This window comes from Equus asinus, chromosome 25, assembly GCF_041296235.1.
Source record: "Equus asinus isolate D_3611 breed Donkey chromosome 25, EquAss-T2T_v2, whole genome shotgun sequence".
In the NCBI taxonomy this organism is placed as follows: Eukaryota; Metazoa; Chordata; class Mammalia; order Perissodactyla; family Equidae; genus Equus; species Equus asinus.
The window spans coordinates 36,083,452-36,099,148 of NC_091814.1; the positions used below are offsets into that span (position 1 = coordinate 36,083,452).

Consider the following 15,697-nt stretch of genomic DNA (forward strand, 5'->3'; position numbering starts at 1 on the left):
CCGATTCTCCTGAAATGGCCCACAAACATGATACAGATTAATTTTAATAAAAGCATATAATTGAGTGCACGCACTAAATGCTGTCCTGGATCACTAAGAGCTAGAATAATTATAGAAAGTTCCACGGAAGAAGGCAATACTGAGGTGGATCTTAAAGACGTCGAGGGGCAGGAGAGAGGACACGAATCCAAGAGTTCCTCACATTTCCTTATTTTTCATCTTCTCTCAATCTGATAGCTCTCGACGTTTGAAAATTGCCACTTAAACACCTAGCTTCCAAAAAGAGACTCAAATATGACGATGCAATAATAAAATATATACTGAAATGTATTTAAATACAGACATTATAGAAACATGCGTATTTTCAAATTCCCAAATTCCCACCCCCACAAGAAAGATTTCAAAGCTAACAGTCAACAAGGTACCTCAATACATTGCTGGTGGTATAACTTCTACGGCAAGCAATTTGGCAATATCCATTAAAATTACAAATGTACAAAACTTTGACCCAGCAATTCCACATCTAGAAATTTATTCTAAGACTCATATATGTGTGAAAAAACTTTGCAATTACACAGTCTGGAAACAACCAAAAAACTCCATCACAGAGGATGGGATAAACAATGGGGTGTCCATATAAGGGGAAAAATGAATGAGGAGGTCCTCTATACACTGAAATGAATGGCTTCTAGGACAGGAGACAATGCTGATAGAGAACAGGAGTGGTGTGGCGTACTAGATGTGTGCAGAAAGGAAGGAAGGGATATGTATGTGTTTGCACGTATACAAAATATCTCTGGAAAACCACACTAAAAACTATTAACGGTTGACCTCTAAGAGAACAGGGATGGAATGAAGACATTTTAGGCATAATCTTTTGTACTTTTAAAATTTTGCATTATGTCCCTCTTTCACCCATTCAAACAAAAATAAACATAACGTAAATTCAATACATTTTCTCTCTGCCCTCAAAAGAAAACTTCAAAGCCAACGCTTTACATAGTAAAATGATCCATTTATGTGAACTCAGAAAGTCTGCTCGAGTTCAAGGAACTCTAATTTTTTAAATGGTTAATCTGTCAAACTCTCTGTAAAGCCGTTACGTTATTTCTAATTTGAGTATAAATTTTCTAAAAATGCCCATGAGACAACTCCTAAAAAGAAAATAATAGTTTTGTTTGATGCCTCCAAATAAAGAAACACTCTTCACAGCGCAGGAAATTCAACTTCAAAAGCCACTGCATTTCCTACAGGAACTTTTGTACAGACACATCTGTGCCAGCCCCTGGAGGAGGGGAGAGGGCGAACAGGTCTACCTGCCAGTGATGCTGCCGGCCACTCATGTGGGACTGGTGCCCATTCTATACAAAGAGTCCCAACTCCCGTTTATGGCATTTTGGCCTTAGACTTCATTCTAAGACATCAATGAGGATGTGCCCAAGAATAAAAGTTCTCTGCAGAATATTCTCCCAAATAAGCAACACATACCCACATGGGTCCACTTGTTGATACATTTGTGGCAATGATGAAAGATACCTAAAAAATAATCTTAGCAGCCTGGGACAAAAAATAGACTCAGGTCCCAGATTCCTAATGAGAAGGGGCCACCGACGCGCCCCACTCCCTTCCTAGGCAAATGTGCAGCCTCCTCTACAACACCCCCAAGTTGATTCAAATTTTGTGTAAACACCCCGACTCCCCAGGTTCTTCCCCAGACCACAGCTTCACCTCTCCTGAGCGCTCTCTCGAGAGGTTTCTTATAATCAGTGCTATCCTTTCAGCAACAGAAGAAAGCCACCAAGACTCTTCTTCTAGAACTCAGTAAATAACTCTTTTTCAGTTCCTAATACAAGTGGCTCGAAGACAACTGGCTTACTGAATAAAGTAGTAAAACCTCTTTTGAGAGGAACAACAGTCTAAGATGTCAGAACCACTAAGGGGCGGACAGAAACAAATGGTGAGTAATCAATTCACCACAGGTCACACGCGATTTCAATGTACATAAGGAATCTTAGCTATCACAGAAGGGGGTAAGGGGGAGGCCAGTATAATTTGTTACAGCTCAAAGGTCTTTGTAAGAAAGTTTGAAAGAAATCTGAAGCCAGCAGAGGACGGGACTGCACACCACCATCCGTGGGGCATGTGGTACCTCAGTCCCCTGCATCCTTAACATGAGGAAACACAGACCCATTTGGGAGGATGGCTGTGAGCACCATTTGGCTGTGCCAAATTCATCGTTTCAGATTTTAATAATATTACAGTGTGATTAAAATAATATTACAGTCGCATAAACCCTATGAGAGCTGGTTAAACACAGAAACTTTAGTCAACAAAAACATAATAAGAATTCTATGAACAGGCTGCTATAAACTCTTTAAGAAGTAACCCTATGCCTGTCTTACTCCTGTTGAATTTCTACCTAACACTGTGCCTGGAATGTATTAGAAGCTCAATAAACACTTGTTAAGAAAATAAACTGGGATCACCTAGTGCAGTATAGAGAAAAATTAACTTAATTTTTCATGCCACATACTCAATTAATTCCAAGAGTTATTATTTTGAAAATTTTTGACTGCAGTAGTTAAGATTCTAGGCTTTAGAGTAGAGACCTGGGTTCAATCAAGTTTTATTCCTCACTAGCCAGGCAAATGACGTGCACTTTATTAGACTGTTTTCCCGGGTGCAAAATATGCTTCACCTTCCTAAAATACAGCTCACAGAGTGGCAAGGATTAAACAAGAAAAATATATGCAAATGGTACCCAACACATCATAGGCCCTGAAAAATACCTGTAATATTAATTAAACATTTTTGTAACTTAAAGATAAGGAAAAATGACAGGCGTTTTAATTTAAGCTTTGGAGAAAATATAGACTCTACTGAGAAATTAAAAGAAATTATCAAAAACATGGTAGAATTACTTGATTATATGAAAGTGTTCCATAATAAAACATAGCACAATGTTAAAAATAACAGTATCACAGAAAATACATAGGTAGAAAACATAAATGAAACAGTGTTTCATTCTTATATCAATTATTTGCATAGGATATACCCAGATTTCCCTCAAAGTTTTTTAACAAGAAAGTAGAAAAATTAAACGAGAAGCTGTTGAAATTTGTAATTTAAAAAAATCTATCAGTATAGATTATTGATAATATATATCAGCAGCCTAACACTAAAAAAGTTGACAAAGTATTTCAAAAGGAAATTCCAACCAAAAAGAGAAAATCCAATTAATGGAGGGATTCTGAGATTTAAATTCAAAATGTGAAAATCATAATACTAGTTTATATTTGGAGAAACTTATCATTAAAAGCAAAATTTAAATACAATTTTGTGAAAAATAATAATATTAATGATAAAACGGCAAGCACTATTTAGTGTTTACTGTTAGACACTCTTCTAAGTACTTGATAAGAATTCATTAAATCTTCAAAATAATCCCCAAAGGCATATAAGAGGTAACCTGACCTAAACACACATAGAGTATCAGGGTTGGGGTGGGGAAAGACATTTTAGACATGGCATCTTTGACACAGCTCAGTAATCAGAAGGACTGAACCTTATTTAAACATAGCCATCAATTTATCGCCAGCCTCCCGTCTTTCATTCTCATCTCCAACATGCAGGTGTGCATTTGCAAGACAAGATAAACTTTAAAAATAGAGTTTAAGAAACAGAAAAATCAAAACCAGCATTGCACGTTCCCTTCAAACCTCATTTCAGGACGGTGACATTTCCGCCCTCTCCGGGGCTCATCTTTCCTCTCTGAAAGCAAAGTGCAGCCCTTTCCTATTTAGTGTTGTGACCCGACTATTGTGATGTTGGTTTACGAACAACCAGTTGGGGCAATTAGGGAAAATCATGACATATTTAGCTGCAGGAAGAGCCTCGACTAACGTCAGCAATAATTATGGGTCGTTTTGTTTTATCTGCATATAAAACGTTTCTATCTGTTCAGCAGTAAACATACCTGACTTCACCGATGCCAATAAGGTTTGCCTTCTATCTTTTTACTTGTGTTATTACCTCACTGGTGAGTCTCTGAACTTCCACAGTCAGGACAAGCCTAGAGCAACTGACGGGTCCCGGGACTCTAACCATTCTGTTCACAGAGCGTTCTCATCATTGAGAAGTGTGAGGGATAGTCAGGAAACTCTGGGACCTTCCACCAACTACAGACCTAGGAAAGGGTTATTAGAATGCTGCCAGTGATGCCCCCACTTCCCAGCTCCTCCCTACTAGTTACAGGAACATGGGAAAGTCAACTTCACATTAAAGAAGAGTCTTCCAACTTACATGACGGAACATAAAGCACCTGCCCCTGCCTCCCGCTGAGCCCCACTCTGAGAAAACCTTCACACTGCGCTCAAGGAGTCAGAAAACACATGAGGACTGTGGCCTCAGTCAGTGGCCACTTAGCCAGACAGAGAACCTGCCTGTCACTGCTGCACCCAAGCATCCAGCCGAGCCCCTGGCAATGGGCAGCTGCCCAAACAAATCATTACTGAGACCAGCTCTTCCCTGGGTGCTTCTGATGCATTATTGTTCCCTGATTCTTACAGCAGAGTTCTAGAAGTCTGTATTCTTCCCACTGCACCAAAACTGCCTCCTGCCCTCTATCACCTTCCCAAAGCTGTCACAACCAACTTGAAGCAAACAAATGATAGGCAGCACAGAAACAGGGCTTTCAGGACCAGGAAGCCCACAGACTGATGGCCCAGCCTCATCTCTTAATGTCAAGGGTAGCATATCCATCAGCCCTGGAATAGGACTCAGACGCTTCCACTAAATAATATATTTCCAAGGTACCACTCTGCTAGGCCCTGGGAAACTATGGTCAATGAGGCATGACCCCAGCCACGGCTAAACTCTATCGGTGGGGGACCAACAGGTGAACAGGCCTCAGTATACCCCAGGATGAGGAAGTAGGTCTGGGACTCTGGGGACTCTCTCGGCAGCAGGTAAAGTACATACTGAATCTGAAAGACAGGAGTGGCTTGGAATAGGACAGAAGTAGCTACCTTAGAGTAAGGAAAAGGTCTTGGTGCTTGTGGCAGATAAAGGGTGACAGAGAATGAGGAGTTCAGGTTGACTCAAGTCCCCACTTTGTTTAACTCGACAGGAGGTGACACCATCAGCAAGGTAGGGAATACAGGAAAAGGGACAGGTTTGAGGAGAAAGCCAACGAATTCCGTTTATGACATTCTGAGTTTGAGATACTTGCAGTCAATCGCGTGGAAAATCCAGTAGGCAATGGAATGTGGGGACCCTGAAGAGAGAAAGGTCTGAGTTACAGATGAGCTCAGAGTAGTAGTTATGGACATGGCTGTGAACACCCCTGAGAAAACTGTGTCAGGAAAGCAGAGGATCAGACGAGAGACCACAGCTACACTCAACATGTGACCGGCGGAGGACCCTCAAAGGACAGTGAAAAGGAAGGCCCAGGGTAGGAGGAGGAACATGAGGGGATCCAAGCAAAGTAATGCTTCGAGGAGGCGGCCACAGTTAATGTCGAATTCCAAAAGAAGGTCAAATAAGATAAGGACTAAGAAATATGCAGTGTGGCATTTAGGAGATGCCTGGCCCCTTGGCAAAGGCAGCGTTGGAGGAGAGATGGGGCTGCCAGCAACGTGCATGGAGCCAAGCTCCACGGGAATGGGAGATGCAGCCAGCTCTCAGAACTTTCCCAAAAACCTTGGCTACAAAGGAAAGAGCCTAGTCTTTTTTTTTTCTTTCTTTTTAACTTAAGAGTTTGTAATAAGCAAGAAATATTCCACCCTGGACCCACTTGTCAGCTCAGAACAGATTTACAATGAACTCTAGGGATAAATCCAAACCAGAGAGACACTGGCCATGTCAGCTGGGCATCCTCGGCTTAGACGGCAGACAGAATGGCAGACAGACGACTATGAAGAAAGGAAACTAGGAACAAGTGCTGAGACAGATTACTAAGAAAGGAAACTAGGACCCTGATAACAAGGGAGGAATCATTAACACCATTAAGAACAAACTTCTCAGAACTGGCAAAAATTCATCTCCAGCCAAGCTTTTTTTTAAAAAAATATAAAAGTTATTTCTAAAGATTACAGCATGTTCTTAAGTTGGCAAGAGCACCATAAGCTTCAGTTGGACAGAACCAATGGTGAACCTGAAGCTGCATCTTCATGGTGGTGGAATTCTACCAGGTGACCACGGCTCGTTAACCAGGAATGAGGTGGCTGGCTCCTCAGAGACAGCCACCAGGTCAGTGACAATGCAACTAGCCTGAAGCAGTCCCTGTGAGGGGAGGGAGACATCAAATTTTTCTTTGCTCCTTTTGCTTTTATTTTTTATCTTTTTCCAGTCCGGATGACCTTTCCCCATAAATAAGAAAATCTTACCGTCATATAAAGCACAGCAGACTAAAAAGACACGTCTGCTAACAAGAGCGCTATTCTTCATCACGTTTTGCACTGAGGGAAGGACCATTTTGTGTTAGTCTCCAACTACACAGCTGTGATGGAGTTAAGTGAAAATTGGGTAGCAATCATTCTACTAGTCCCTAAAAGGCGGCAAACTATTCATGGATACCACCTGCTTTCTTTGCAAGGAATGAGTCATAAAACTTCTGTGCTATGTAAATTTTATTTTCAAAAGAAAAAAAAAAATCTTCACAGTCTCACATATTTAAGAGAACAAACCATGGAAGGTATATGGTCTTAGCCAGAGGTAAGGAATGGTTAACCATTATTCATTCTGAGCGGTAGGTCTCATCAAAGATTAGGTGTTATGTCTGGCATGCTGCAGGAGTTAACCATTAACCTGCAGGTTCACAATAGCCCCAGCAATCCTTCCCAACCCTCCAGGTCTGTAAACCGGGCAGTGAAAAGGCAGGAACACCTCCTGTTTTGAAGGCTGCAGAGATGGTTAATCCCACATCAATGTCTATTAGTAAAGGACATCTCAGAAGTCAAGACCTCAACATACGTACCTTTTTTCAACTAATCCTGAGTCAGCAGGGGTTCGCCCTAGATAGTAAATTATAGAATGAAATTTTCAAGAAGTGTACATAACACCTTTTAACCCTGAAACTACAAATTAGCTGTCACAGAATGAAATTTACTCTTCTCCAGGATTTGGGGTTTCAGACATTACCATTATTTTCACCACACTGATTCAACCAACTTTCTTTTGCTCCAACCAGTACCAACTAACAATGTGGTAGGGTGAGAGATCATTCATTTACTTTTCTTATACAGCTACTTTAAGTTTAGCAATCCCTTCTAAACACACTGAGCTCTCTGCCACGATGAGATGGTTCAGCTCTCTGAAACAAGGCTCACAGCCACTCTTCCTTCTTCATCTCCCTTCTTCTCCACAACCTCACCTCAAAAAGCTTAATCAGATTCCACAGAATAATGTTCTCAGGATGAAAAGTGACCCCTCTAGGATGGAAAAATGGCTGGGGATCCTCTCAATGTGTTTGTCCTGGGTAGGTCTAAACGTAGGCCAGGATACAGTAGGTCCTCTGAAAATGAATGGTATGTTGTCCAAGAAGTTAAAGCCAGAGGCCAGGGTTCCTAGCTTTAGTTTCTGATTCTTAAATGGCTCCTCGAGTTAGGTTGGCTGGATAAGCTTGTGCCTCTGTGCAGGGGCAAATACAATTACCTTGAGAAGATCCTCCCAAGCTACACCAAGGCAATAATAGGAAACGTGTTTTTACAACTCTTGAAAGCTCACAGATTTGGAGCTACTCAATAGTAAAATACAAAACAATGGCCAACGAGCACATGAAAGGATTTCAACATCACTAGTCACGGGAGAAATGAAAACCAAAATCATAATGAGATACCACCTCATACCCATTAGGATAGCCATTATAAAAAAAAACCACAGAAAATAACAAGGGTTGTCAAAGATGTGGAGAAATGAGAACTCTTGTGCACCACTAATGAGAATGTAAAATGGTACAGTGCTATAGAAAACAGTATGGAGGTTCCTCAAAAAATTAAAAATAGAGCTACCATATGATTCGGTCATCTCAATTCTGGGTATATACCCAAAAGAATTGAAAGCAGGATCTCAAAGAGATATTTGTACACCCATGTTCACAGCAGCACTATTCACAATAGCCAAGAGATGGAAGCAGCCCAAGTGTCCACTGACAAATTGGATAAACAAAATGTGGTCTATACATACAATGGAATATGATTCAGCCTTAAAAAGGAAGGAAATTCCGATAATGCTACAACATAGATGAATCTTGAGGACATTATGCTAAGTGAAAATAAGCCAGTCACAAAAAGACAAATACTGTATGATTCCACTTACATGAAGTATCTAAAATAGTCAAATTCACAGAAACAGAATGGTGGTTATCAGGGGGTGGAAGTGGGTGGGGAGAGTTGTTTAGTGGGTATAGAGTTTATTTTGAAAGACGAAAAAGCTGGAGATCTGTTGCACAACAACGTGAGTACACTTCTCACTCTGAACTGTATACTGAAAAATGCTTAAAACAGTAAATTTTGTTTTTTACCACAAATTTTTTAAAAGGATTTAGAAACAAACAAAAACATAAGACGACACCAGAAATGCTGGTTCAAACACCAACTCAAACCAAAGGATTTTAAGCTTTGAAATACATCAAATCTACATATTCAGTTAAAAAATGATCTGGGCTGGCATAGAAAGCAGCAGAAAAACCTAAAAGGTAGCAGTAGAGCAGAGGTTGAAAATGGCAGCCTGAGAGTGTAACGCAGTCCATAAATATTCATTCATTCATCTGTTTAACAAGCATTTTCGGAGCATCTATTATATGTCAAACAGTGTTCTAGATGCTGTGCTGTGCATACTTCAGTAAACAAAACACACTAAAAACCTTGCTTATATTCTGATGTCTTGTTTCCCCCAGATAGTTTTATTTTCAAATCTGAATTTGTTGCCACTATTTAAAAATCAAGATGTTTCACACCAGGGGCTGGCCCTGTGGCCTAGTGGTTGAGTCCACACACTCCACTTCAGCGGCCCAGGGTTGCCAGTTCAGATCCTGGGTGCGGACATGGCACTGCTCATCAGACCATGCTGAGGCGGCATCCCACACAGCACAATCAGAGGGACCTACAACTAGAATATACAACTATGTACTGGGGGGCTTTGGGAAGAAGAAGGAAAAAAAGATGTTTCACACCAAAATATAGATTTCCATTAGCTCTTGAAAAAAAAGATCTGATAGCATTGGCCTGAATTTCAATCTAGCAACAATGAGCTGGGATTGAAGTGACCACCCATTGATGGGGGAAGCACTCTCTGGCTTGGCTGCAGTCCCCACCACTCCCTATGCAACTACAGGCATGCTTCATTCATTTTTCCTTCCTGCCAAGTCCTATAGGCATTTGAATCTTTAATCTGCACTATATTTTGTGCCCAGGCTTCCAAGTCAGACTTTACAGGGTTTGAATTCCACATCTGCACTACTAACTACCTGACTTTAGCTAAACTCTCTGTCTCAGTTTCCTCATTTATAAAATGAGGTGATAATAAAGGTACTCATTTCATAGGGTTGTCACAAAAACTAAATGAGACAATGTACGCAAAGGTTTTAGCACAGTGCCTGGCAGAGTAGGTCCTCATTAAATATTTGCTACCCTTATTATTTTTTGTTGTGTTTGTTATTACTCTCATCATCACCACCATTATGGCAAAAAAAAAAAAAAATTAAAATATGGAGGAAATTCCAGGACCGCCCAATTGTGAAAGACTCTCTTTGAACTACCCCAGTCTTCAACCATTTTTCTTTTCTGTCCTTTTCTTCTTTCAATCCAGGATAATTTTGAGAGAGGACTTAGAAACTCCAGGTGGTCTTTTACCATCTGGATGTTCCCAGGCTACAAATTCCAGTGCAGCATGCACATTCAACATATAGCTCCAGGGAGCAAAATTAATAGCCTGAGGCTGTCCTTAAACAGGATAAAACACCCTGTTTTAAAAGGCAATAAACCTGGTGCTTGAAATAGACTCTCAAGCTCTCTGCAAAGGTATCACGAAGGGACCATGATTTCAAGATGTCCTGCATATAGGAGCCCTGTTGGTTCATAAAAACGGCTCTGGGCCACTCACCCACCATCCCATAGCTGGATCATTTGAGGAAAAGATTTTCCAAAATTGCAAAATGGGCTTAGAGCAGTCATCTGTGGACAGGAAATTATGAACCCGTGGTTTTCCAACTGAAAAGGTACCCAGAGAATTTCTTAAAATGCAGATTCCAAGGATCCACCTCTAGAGATTACGATTCCCCACATCTGGGGTCCCTCGTAGGAACCTAGTTTTGATGAGTTCCTAGCAGGGCAGAGCTGGGACCAATCTGAGATACTGGAGGGTGCCAACACCTCCATCTTCAGATGCAGCCTTCATCCCATCACCTGAGCTCAAACCAATCACTACACCGTGCACACCACCACACATTGAAGACGCCCAAAGAGACGTGCTGTGTGCCCTCAGGACCCGCATGCAACAGAGAATCTGAGTGCCCTAAACTCAGTGTGAGGACCAGAGCAGCCAGCAGCGTTAGTCTAAGCCCTCTTAGCCCTGTTCAGGCTCCTGGCAGTGCCCTGCCTCCAGTTAACAATAAACCAGCACCCGTCTCCCTGGACCATCTGCGGCAATGATCGAGCAGAACGAACTGCAAGAAAAGAAATGTTTCCTCCCCATACATCTTCTAACTTAACAAAATGGCAAGATGGCCCAGGGAATGGCATATCTTCAATGCCTTTTGACCAGTCAACAATCCAAAATTCCAGAAAGACCCCTCCATTGGCAGAAAAAAGCCTTATCTTAGGGATTAAAAGACAATGAAAACCTTCAGACACTGAGTTTTTAAAAACTGTATTCAGTATATTCATTGGATTTTTAATCCCATAAATGGATTTTACTTCCTTCCCTCAAAAATGTCTGGCTATACATATCACTGCCCTTGGAAAAGTAACATTTGCCAAAATACAACTTTCCTGGCCAAGCTGCCACTGGACTAACATTCACATTAGGCCTTGTCCTACATCTGACAAAGAGGGTTGCATCTAACTTTTCAAAGAAGCTCCTGATATCCGGGTATAATCCTCATGAACCCCTCTTGCCAAACCACAGTAACAGGAAGTACACCTCCATCTCACCCCAGATGAGGGAGACTCCACCCCACCCCCTCGACCTCCACTCCGCCCCTGGGTTGCCAAGAAGAACCTCCCCGTAGTGGCACATGCATAGCTGACAAGTCCGGCCACAAAATAAGAACAAATCATTTGCCTCTCCAGTCTCATCACCCTTCCCCACCCACTTCTAACCGTTGAAGCCACAGTACTGAAGCAGCAGAAATAATTTCTGTATGACGTTTTGTTTTGATTTTGTTTTTCATGCTGACAGTGTAAGAGACCGAGGTAGGTATATAGATGGAAAAGTAATTCACAGCACTTCAGACTATCCTTTGCAAGGCCGATAGTGACCAGCGAAATACGCTGCTGTTCCCATTGGAACACGTTTAAAAGAGTCATCACTGTGAAATGTATGCCAGGCATATATTACATTTGCCAGAAACCTAGTATTCCTGTAAAACAGATGGCTTATTAAGATATGTTGACTTTCCTGCTGGACATCATTCCTGCCAGATTAGCACCAGTGCAATACAAACACAAAATGTGGTTTGGTAAAGTTTGTTTGAAGCTACCTATTACTAAACGCTTACCCAGGCAATCCATAGCTACCAAGACTGTGAATATTTATTTTCTTTGGGGTCAGAACCAAACGGAAACAGAAAGGAAGTTTATGTTTCAAAACACTGGATTAACTTTGATACAAGAAAAAACCTCAATGAGACAGGCAGGTACTAAGTGTCCCCTCTAGGAAAATTCTAATCTTTCCATATAGAAAAGTCATACACATTCCTTTTTACCATAATATCCAGGCTTGAAAGCAATTCCCATTCTCCACCCCCACCGCCTAAGTACCAGGCGTACTGGACTCCTAGCTTCCTGAACATGCCCCACACTTTAAGGCATCCAGTCTTAGAGCTCACATTCCCTTCTCTCCTCCTGGAGACATTCTCTCTCCTCTTCCTCCTCCTGGAGGTTCTATTCATCCTTCCAGACCCAGCTATCTCCTCCTCTGCTAAGGGTGTCTCATGCTGGGCAAATGCAGTCAGTCCCATCTCTAAGCTTTCACAATATTCCATTCATATCACTAACAGAGCGATCATCAACCCTGCATAGTTACTTCCTTCTGCCTCCACTTCTGTGAAAGCACAGTAGGTGGACTATACAAGTCTTCCCCAAAAGCAAACTTTATGTATGCGTTACAAAACGCATGATATTTCTTCCTTGCTGAAATTATTATTGCACCAAAACTTAAGGAACCTAAGTGGAGAAGGGAGAACTCTTCCTCAAGTATATCTCATCAGAACACCAACCATCAACTAGTTCAAGACGAAGTCAGTCCATCCGTCGAATCTAAGGAAGAAGATTGAGACGATGCTGCCAGGTCAACTCACCAAATTTAAGGAGGATAACATAAGTAAAACAGCTAAAGAAAGAAATATCAGTTTAACTACTTACATCCAAAAATCTCATCACAGCATTAACCAGGAGCTGTAAATGAAGAGATGCAAGGACATACCAGCAAAGTGAAACATATCTTTCTTCTGAGATGAAATGGAAAGAAAAAAAAAAATGGAGGCGGGGAGGAGGGAAAGAAAGAGGAAAGACTTAAAATATATAAAGTTTATAATAAAGTCACCTGAAAAGGGGACTTAAAATACAAAGAACTTACAATAAAATCCTGTAAAGAAGGAAGCATGCTTTGGCATCTTTTCATAACCCCTCAAGTACCATATCCACTTCACCTACCACATGGTGAACGATATTAGTTCGTCAAAAGATCGAACTGGATCTGTAACTGAAAATCCAGCCCTGATGGAATTCTTTTTCCAAAGAGCAAATTATTGTCTTAGGAGGAAATGGAGAAGTACCACGTCATGTGAAAATGTTAGAGGGATTTCTACCCAACGAAAATATGACTTCAGCATATCAAAACCACTCATCTCTACTCACCGGTACTAATAAGAGAGACTTCCCAAGTAGATTCAAAGACAAACTTCTTTAGAATTTGACCAACGATTCCCCAGAACAACAATATTTTATTTCACTTCTTCGTTCATTAAGGTCATTAAGTGGATTAAACATTACATTACACTAACTGTTCCAAATAGAAGCTCTTTCATCTAGAAATCTGTTATTCTCCATCACGTGGCAGATGGTACATTTCACAGAAAATGAAAAACAGTAGATAACGATCAAGTAATTTATTCATATAGAGAGGATGACTCTTCAAAACTGAACTTCCTGGGGCTGGCCCAGTGGCACAGTGGTTAAGTGTGCACGCATGTTCTGCTTCGGTGACCCAGGTATGCTGGTTCGGATCCCAGGGTGTGGACATGGCACCATTTGGCAAGCCGTGCAGTGGGAGGCATCCCACATATAAAGTAGAGGAAGATGGGCACAGATGTTAGCTCAGGGCCAATCTTCCTCAGCAAAAAGAGGAGGATTGGCAGCAGATGTTAGCTCAGAGCTAATCTTCCTCCAAAAGAAAAAGAACTTCGTATGGGTTCTCTTGAGCCCGAGGACTCAAGGGAAACCATCCAATCCCCCACTGGACAGATGGGTCAGTTGGGTCCAAGTGGGAGAGAATAAGGAAGGGATTCAGTTATTCTGTTATTTCCTCTACCTCTGATAGAACAGCTTCTCATTTTATCTTAAGTAAAGTCAGATGCAGCTAAACAGGTAAAATTAAAAAGCTAAACCACAAAATTTATAGCCTTTACATTCAAACAGCAAAATAAAATAAACAGTAACCTGACGAAAATGTCCTAAGAATGTCTGCCCTGTGTTTTGTTTTATATTCCAGAAATGTTGGTTTTAAACTACTTGCCTAGATAAGTTGATCAGGACCTTTAATTAAAAAAAAAAAATCCCTCAAGAAGCAAGAGAGAAGCATGTTCCTCAATTGTGGCATCAATTGCACTCCTGTAGCAAAGCCCTGACCACTCTACTAAAATTATCTGATTCTGAGTCTGTCCCCACCCCCATCCCCATCCCCAAATGGGAGCACTTGATTCATTTTCATAGTCCCTGTTCTGTACCTCCAGCACAATAAATTCTCAATAATGCTTGCCGGTGCCTAATAAACTGAAGTAACTTCCTAATATACATTAATATTTTCCAGAGATGGTTTGAAAAAGGAAATATCCAAATAATAACAAAATCTTACTTCAGATACTAAAGCACTCTTATTTGTACAACAGGCTAACACTAAATTACTCTTACTCATTAAATCTATCCTGCCTAGATTTCTGCTAGTTGATCAAGATAACTGCTCAGATGAACTATTTTTCTAGTAGCATATAAATTCAAAGTTCCTTCAAATTAACCTGGATTATTAATATTCACAAAGAGTTTAACCCTCCTACGTCATGAAATCTTTTACTTGAGATATAAAAAAGCAGAGCAGTCAGGTATGAATGAAAGCTTTGCCCATCATTTGGTGGCGATGCAATGAGAAGGTGGACAGCCAGGCTGCAGGAAAGACGACAAGGGCGTGTCTAGGGACCCCAGAGCCTACTGTGTGGCAGTAGAAAATGTAATGGACCTCATATCCAGAGGCACTGTTCTCTTTCCTTTTTTTAATTCTCTACAAGCTCACGTAAATAAATTTTTAAAAATACAGTAACAATAAAAATGGCAAAACTTAAAAGGTTTTGAAATGCTTTTGCTTCACACCAGACTGTGGTAAGCAACGAAATCAAGTCATCAACTCCAGCACAAGGGAAATTACAGAATACACTAATAGTGAAAGAGAAGTTTCAGGTAGAGAAGGTTAAGAAAAAGAATGGAGAAATTTCAATGAAACAGAATTCTAATACTTCAGGATGCCTGGAATCTAAAAGCAAAATGCCACGCCAGCCCTGATGGCCTAGTGGTTAGAGTTCAGCATGCTCCACATCAGCAGTCTGTGTTCGGTTCCCAGGGGCAGAACCAGGCCACTCATCTGTCAGTAGCCACACTGTGGCAGTGGCTCACATAGAAGAACCAGAAGGACTTACAACTAGAATATAAAACTACATACTGGGGGGCTTTGGGGAAGTGGGAAAAAAAGAGAGAGCAAGAGAGAGAAGAAGATTGCCATAGATGTTAGCTCAGGGCAAATCTTTCCCAGTGAAAAATAAACAAAAAGTAAAAATAAAAGCAAAATGTCAGGCAGTTCAGCAGCAGATGGGAACAGAATGAGTATAACTACATTCTTCATTATACCCACTCATGGCCACTGCAGCAGAGATTCTGATGGCCATCTTTCCACAGTGGGAACAGAAGAGCAGGGAAAATGCACTCTGAAGGCCCCTTCGAGTCCCCACTTTTACTGTTCTGCATGCCTCATATACTTTCCTCCATCACTTTGACTTGTTGAGTTTATTGGGATCAGTCTTGTGATTAAGAGCCTTGTAAATAAATACAAAACATTTCACCAGTTCACTCAAATGTTTTACTGCCTGACCTCCTGCTTGGAGGTTACACATGGAGCTGATGAAAAGAATGTCATAAGCATTCTTTTCTACCCACCTGGACTAAATTGTTATTTACCCCAGGCTAGTGTCTCTTTAAAGGGGCTAAAATGACTT

General features: G+C 41.0%; 1 protein-coding gene across 1 annotated transcript in view; it reads right to left on the reverse strand.

Moving 5' to 3' along the window:
* PTPN14 (protein tyrosine phosphatase non-receptor type 14) overlaps positions 1-15,697 on the reverse strand; it is a 174,092-nt gene that overhangs the window by 133,699 nt on the left and 24,696 nt on the right. The window lies entirely within an intron of this gene.